Below are 6,000 nucleotides of genomic sequence, written 5' to 3'. Positions count from 1 at the left end.
CAGCTGCTGGTGACAGCCCCTGTTGCACGCTGGTCCCTCTCACTGTGTGGCGGAGCAGGAGCGCTGCCGCATTCCCACCCACAGGGTGCAGCGGGAATGAGCACAGGGCCCCGCTCTTGAACAATCTGCTCTCGCTGCTGGTGGTGCGGGGCTCTTCTGCAAGGCTTTTCTGGGGCAGCTGTTGGCACATCAGAGCTGCTGACGATGCATTAGGGCGAGCTCCCACGCTGCAGGATGGGGCTGCAGCTGCCACAGCCCTGGTACCCAGCACAAGGCGCAGAGTGAGCTCTCTTAGGGGGGCAGATCGTGCACCAGAGCCCAGCCAGGCCTTTCACTGCCAAGTGATCTGGCAGTGAGCAGGCTCTGCAAGCATGGTCTGGGGCTGCTGTCTGCTTGAGAATGATATAGTGGGGCACCTCCCTAGGGAGATGCACATCTTGGAGTGCTTGAGGACCAGAGGGCTGTGCAAAAGACATGAGGATTTGTGCTGCTGGCTGCAGAGACGGATCCCCAGAGTGGGCTGAGGTGAGCACTCTCTGTGAGCCTGCAGCTGGAAGCCAGCTCCTGACTCCAAGCAAACCTCAATCAGCTTAAGGGCAAAGACCTCAAGGAGCTCAGAGGACATTTTCAATGCTGTCCAAACTCTTCTTCTTCTACTTGTCACCCCCATTACTAATTGAAATGGAAATATAGGAAGATATCAAACATCTCTTGCAAGGGGCTGTAACACTTGCAGATAAGAATTTGAAAGTGCTCCAAAGCACCTCCCTAGCCCCTGCCCCAGACAACTACCCCAGGAGCAATGCGTCCTTGGGAACAGGAGGGATGGGGCATCCAGAGGCAACTAGACCAGACTAACAGCATCTGATTGCCACTGAGTGATAGCTGAGTTAACAAACCAGGAGCTATTAAGGAGAATGACTGAAGAAAGGGGGGAAAAAGGCACTGGAGGCACTTTGTGCCTCTAATGATGGCTTTGATGTGGCAAATGAGGGAAAATTAGCACCAGACAGACAAATGGAAACTCATTTCAAGAGGCATAGAATGAGACAAAATTGCAAAGAGAAGCTCAGAAGATTGATTCCATAGCAATGAAACTTTATCTCCCAAGGAGTCCCGTGTTCTCACTCACTCCCTTGCTCACTGTCTGTACTCTGGAAGCTCTCCCTTCATGCCCTTTTAGTGATCCCCCTTGCTCTTGTATAAATACCAGAGCTGCAAAAACAGTTATTCAGAACAGGAGTGTGAATTTGCTTTGATGCTATCCTCCCTCCCACATTTTAAATTTGTGTTTGCAGCAGTTTTTACTGCATTGAAGGTGAACAGGAGCAGGGACTCATCACTACTCTGGTAGCCAAAATCAAAAAGTGTTCAGCTTTGCACAGCAGCTTGAGAGACTGGGATGGTCTGATCACAGCTAAGGTCGGGGAGGTTTGGCTTGGGACACCAGGAGAATGGCTGTGTGAGGTGGTTTTTGCTTGTATACCAGAGGGAAGAGGCCCCTTCCTCAGTCGGTTGAGCAATTTAAATAAATGAATTGCTGAGCTCTGTTCATCTCCAAAGCACTGGCAATGCCATTGCATTCTTTTGCTTTGTGTCTGTGACCTGTGGTTTTTGGTAGTCTTGTATCCTCCTTCCCGAAGAGACAAAAGCTTGTCAAGGATGGGAAGATGTGCATGTCATGAGGAGGGAGACCATGCACTGCTCCGTGCCTCCTTCTGCATCTGGTACCGACTCCAGGGTCACCTGTGAACAAGGAACAAGGCTTGACAGCCAGGCCAGGGTCTTGTCTTCAGTCAAAGCAACACAGTAATTTAGGGAGTGGGAAGTCTACAGCCTGGGACTCTCACTGTGGCAGCAGTTTCTGTCCAGTGCCTACAAACAGTAGAGATTCATACCAGAGGTAGTCTCAAACCTGCCTAAAGTCCTTATTGACACCTTCTGAGCTTACTGTGCCAGACTTGATTCATTGCCCTGGATTAAGCCTCACTTTGAAAGTTTGGCAGCAGCTTGGAGTGAGAGGTTACTCAATGATGAATCAGGCACAAATGTTTGGGGGGTTTTTTGCCTTATATGCATGTTACCAATGTCTGTGGATCACTCCAAGAGGAAGAGCACAGGGACATTATTTGTGCTCACCATCATCCCTGTCATGTGAAAAGGTCTCTGTCATTACTGTGCAATTTTGATTCTCAGCACAGACACCTTCTTTAAGGACCAGGCACCCATGTGGTGAAAGTCAGCACTGGCACACCAATGCCAGTGAGTCTGCTGGGCTGGCTGGTGAGCTCCTCTCCTGTGGCAGAGTTCTTAGACATAGAGCCCATCAAACAGAAGGGATTCACCCGTGTTACATAATGATGGGCCTCTGCGTTTGATACGTGCCACACAGGCAAAGGACAGGAGTGACACTGCGCTGGAAACTTGAAGTCCCTCTGTTCTAAAATGGCAATCTTACCTCAGAAACTTAATTTGCAGGACAGCCCTAAATAGCTGAGCTGCCCATTGTTGGGCAGCCCTTGAGAAAGGCTGTCTGGGCTGCCACTGCTCTGTGCACACCCTGTGTTTGCAGTGGCACGCTGGTGCTGGGCTCGCTGGTCCCTCTGATGCTGGTTGCACATCTACATCCCTCCAATGCCACCAAATGACCATGGGCAAACCCATCAGAGGCTTGGGCCGTGGCTGAGTCTCAGCCAGTGACTGGACAGTACCAGACTGCTCAAGTAATTTCCTTTTAATGAGTAAATTACCTAAATCAAAACCAGCCTCCAGATACTTTGCAAATAAAGACTAAAGAAGTGTTTGTCAGGTGCTCAGTCCCCTTCTTCCCTGCTCTTGTCCTCTGGCTTCTCTGTTTTCTAAATCTCCTTTCCACCTTTATCGGCATGAGGTGTGGTTATTTTCCTTGCTGGGTTAGTGTTTGTCTCTTCTCTTTCTGTTTCTCATGCATGAGTTTGTCGAGCAAGCACAAGCCATTTGACCCACATTGATTACTTATGAAAGTGGGAACCTTTTATCTCGGCTGCTTAGTAACTTAACGCTGGTGTAGAGAGAGGCTGCCTGCAAGCAGCTGCATGTCTTGCAGGAGCTGGGAGACAGGGAAGGAAGCTGAGGTGTTTCAGTATCTGATAGGAAGGGCATGGATAAGGGAGACAAATAGGGCTGAACCCACTCTGAAGGGTGATTTATCTATAATGCCACCAGAAAGTAGGGGTAAAATGACACCTTTGGGATTTGATAGTGCTTTGCATTCACCTTGCAGAGTTCCTAAGAAAATATCAGTAAAAAATGAGGCCAATTATTCTAATCTCCAAAAAGAAGGGATGAAATTTTCAGGAATGAGTGCAAAGAGAACATGGCACCTCTGCTTTTTGTATCCGAAGATGCCTCGCTGTTGCCTGGGTGCCAGCTGTACAGTCTGACTTCTGTGAGTGAGGGCAGAGCCAAAAAGAACAACAGATTTCCAGTTCAAGCCAGGCTTTAGTGGGAGAGGTGTTGCAACCCTCTGGTGAGGCTGCATACTGTGATTTCTGCAAAACCAGTCAAGTCACGCACTTGTAATGGGTCACTGGGATGTGGTCAGGTGGAAACAGAAAATGTGCTTGCCTCCTCAGCCCCTGCCCTTTCCTAGAGCAGCTTTTTGTGCTCTCTCTCTTTTTGTTACCTATCTGCTCACAGTGCACTCCACTAGTCTGGAAGGTGGGGAAGATATACATCTAGCCAAATGTTCACAAAGACATTTGCAGAGGGTCCCCCATATGAAATGCGCTGTTGGAAAGATCCATTCTCAGGATCCAGCATACAAATACAAGGCTGGCAGCCTGGAAAGGTGTTGTCCCGTTTCTGTATGCATAAGTGTTCAGGAAGGCAAATTCATTGTGTGTTGGAAACTGCTCTGGAGCCAAACAAATAGATCAACACCAAAGGACAGGAGCTGAACTGTTTTATGAATGGAGATGCTATTAGAGTGCACTGCAAACAGGATAATGGAATATCAGCTGAAATTTCATTTTACTCTTACTACTAAGTCAAAATCCTGCACAGAGTTTAATATAGTTCTCCTAAAAATTTCCTGTCACTTCTGCTCTTCCCTTCATCCAGCAACAGCTGAACATGTCAGATTCCAATCTGTCCCATGGCTTATGAAAAAAATGTTGTATGGAAAAAATATTTTATGGGAACATAAATTTAAATGCTGCTCCAGCATCAGTGCCTTTCAGAGAGAGCCTGTTACAGGAGCTGCCTTTGAGGTGACCAGCCAGAACAGAGTATGGGTAACGTGAGGAAAGGAGGAGGACACCCCGCCCCCTTCTTTATCTGCCTGTTGTCAGGATGTGCCAGGATATTCTCTGGTGGGATGAAAATGGGACAAGGGCAGGGCATATCTGGGAGGCATCCTCAGTCAGCCAAGTGAGTACACACATGCACCACGGGTCCTGAGCTTCATTTAGCAAAGCACAGGTCCCAAGGATCCCTGCCATCCCTCATGGCTCTCCCCAAGCAGAGCAGCAGGCATAGCTGTTGAGGGAGGCTGATGTCTCTGTGGCAGGGACACAGTGAGCTCTCAGAGCCTGCTGTGAGAGAAGGAGGCTCAGCTCTTGGGGTCCCTCTCAACAGAGCCAATACCCGAGTGCAGGCACCATGAGCGGGTTCTGCTTTTCATCCAGCCGCAGAGCGAGGCTTTCCGTGAGGCTGGCTGAACAAAAGGCAAATCGAATTTTCCCCTCCAGCAGTCTCAGTGGCAGCAGGAAGCAGGGCTGAGCTGATCTGAGCAGTGCAGGGATGCTTTGCTGAGGCTGTCGTGCAGCCTGCAGGGCTCTCTGGCTGCCCCATCTCCAAAACCTGCTGCTGCCCCGACTCCCCTATCCCCCCGCAGGGAGCAAGGCGTGCACTCCATGTCGCTGATTCAGCAGTGCTTTGCCTTCCCTCTGTCAAGGCCGCCTAAAATCCTCATTTTCCTTTCCTATTAGACCAGCTAGTGTGTCCCCAGGTGGCAAAGGCCACCCTGTGCAGGTGTCCGTGTCACTGTACTGCCGGTTGAATGGCAGCGGCATTTAAACCTGGAAATTAACAGGAGGGTAAGGGGTGACTGGCTGTGCCTGTGTGCCTTGCCAAGGCTCTGGGCACAGCTCAGCTGACACAGAGCAGCTACTGACGAGAAGCTGAGTGAGATCAAAAGGTGTTTCTAGTTTAAAATTTGATCTTACGAGCTGGCTGGGGATGAACGTAAAGAAAGTCCTACCCTACATGTGCAGAATTTTCTGTGACAAGTGTATTCCGAGCCGCAAGGACAGGATGCGCTATTTAGGGAAAGGCAGAGGCAGGCAGCACATCATGCGGGAACGTGCTATCCCCAGGCATTCCACTTAGCGAGCGCTCACCTACAGACACGCCCCCTAGAGAAACCTCTTCCCTGGTGGGTGTTTTGCTTACACAGGCATTCCCCAGAGATCGTCCCTGGAGACAGTTTTAGCCTGAGAGGAGAGCTGTCTTCATGGCATGTATTTTTAACAAGGCTTAAAGGTATGTGTTATTCCCATCCCCTTCCCTGCAGAATAAATGCTTTGGGGAAGAGCAGTCAGTGATCTGATCTGCCCAAAATCCTGAGAGATTAGCTCAGTTGTGTGTTCTGTCACAGCCTCTTCCCACGCCCCCGGACAAGTGGCAGAGCCCTGCTGCCCAACCAGGAGGAAGGTGCCAGGAAATGTCTGGAGGGTCTAAGCCTTCACAGCCCTCTGTTGTCATAATTATCCTTCCTACAGTGCTCCAGGGGTCGTGCAGATAACACTGATAAGAGTACTGACAGCTCCCGGGTGCAGGGTGATAGGAATGCTGTGATGCCGAGGCTGGCCGACTTCTGAAGTCTGGGGACATCACCAGCGACGTGAGACAGTCCTTAGGTCTTGGCAATACTAACACCAAACTTGAACAGCTAGAGCTGGCCAGTGGGCTCCCAAATGCTGCTGGAGCATCTTATTTACTTGTGATGGCAACCAACAG

Source organism: Haemorhous mexicanus, chromosome 2 (genome assembly GCF_027477595.1).
Source record: "Haemorhous mexicanus isolate bHaeMex1 chromosome 2, bHaeMex1.pri, whole genome shotgun sequence".
Taxonomy (NCBI): domain Eukaryota; kingdom Metazoa; phylum Chordata; class Aves; order Passeriformes; family Fringillidae; genus Haemorhous; species Haemorhous mexicanus.
Note: the sequence above shows the minus strand (reverse complement) of the source record.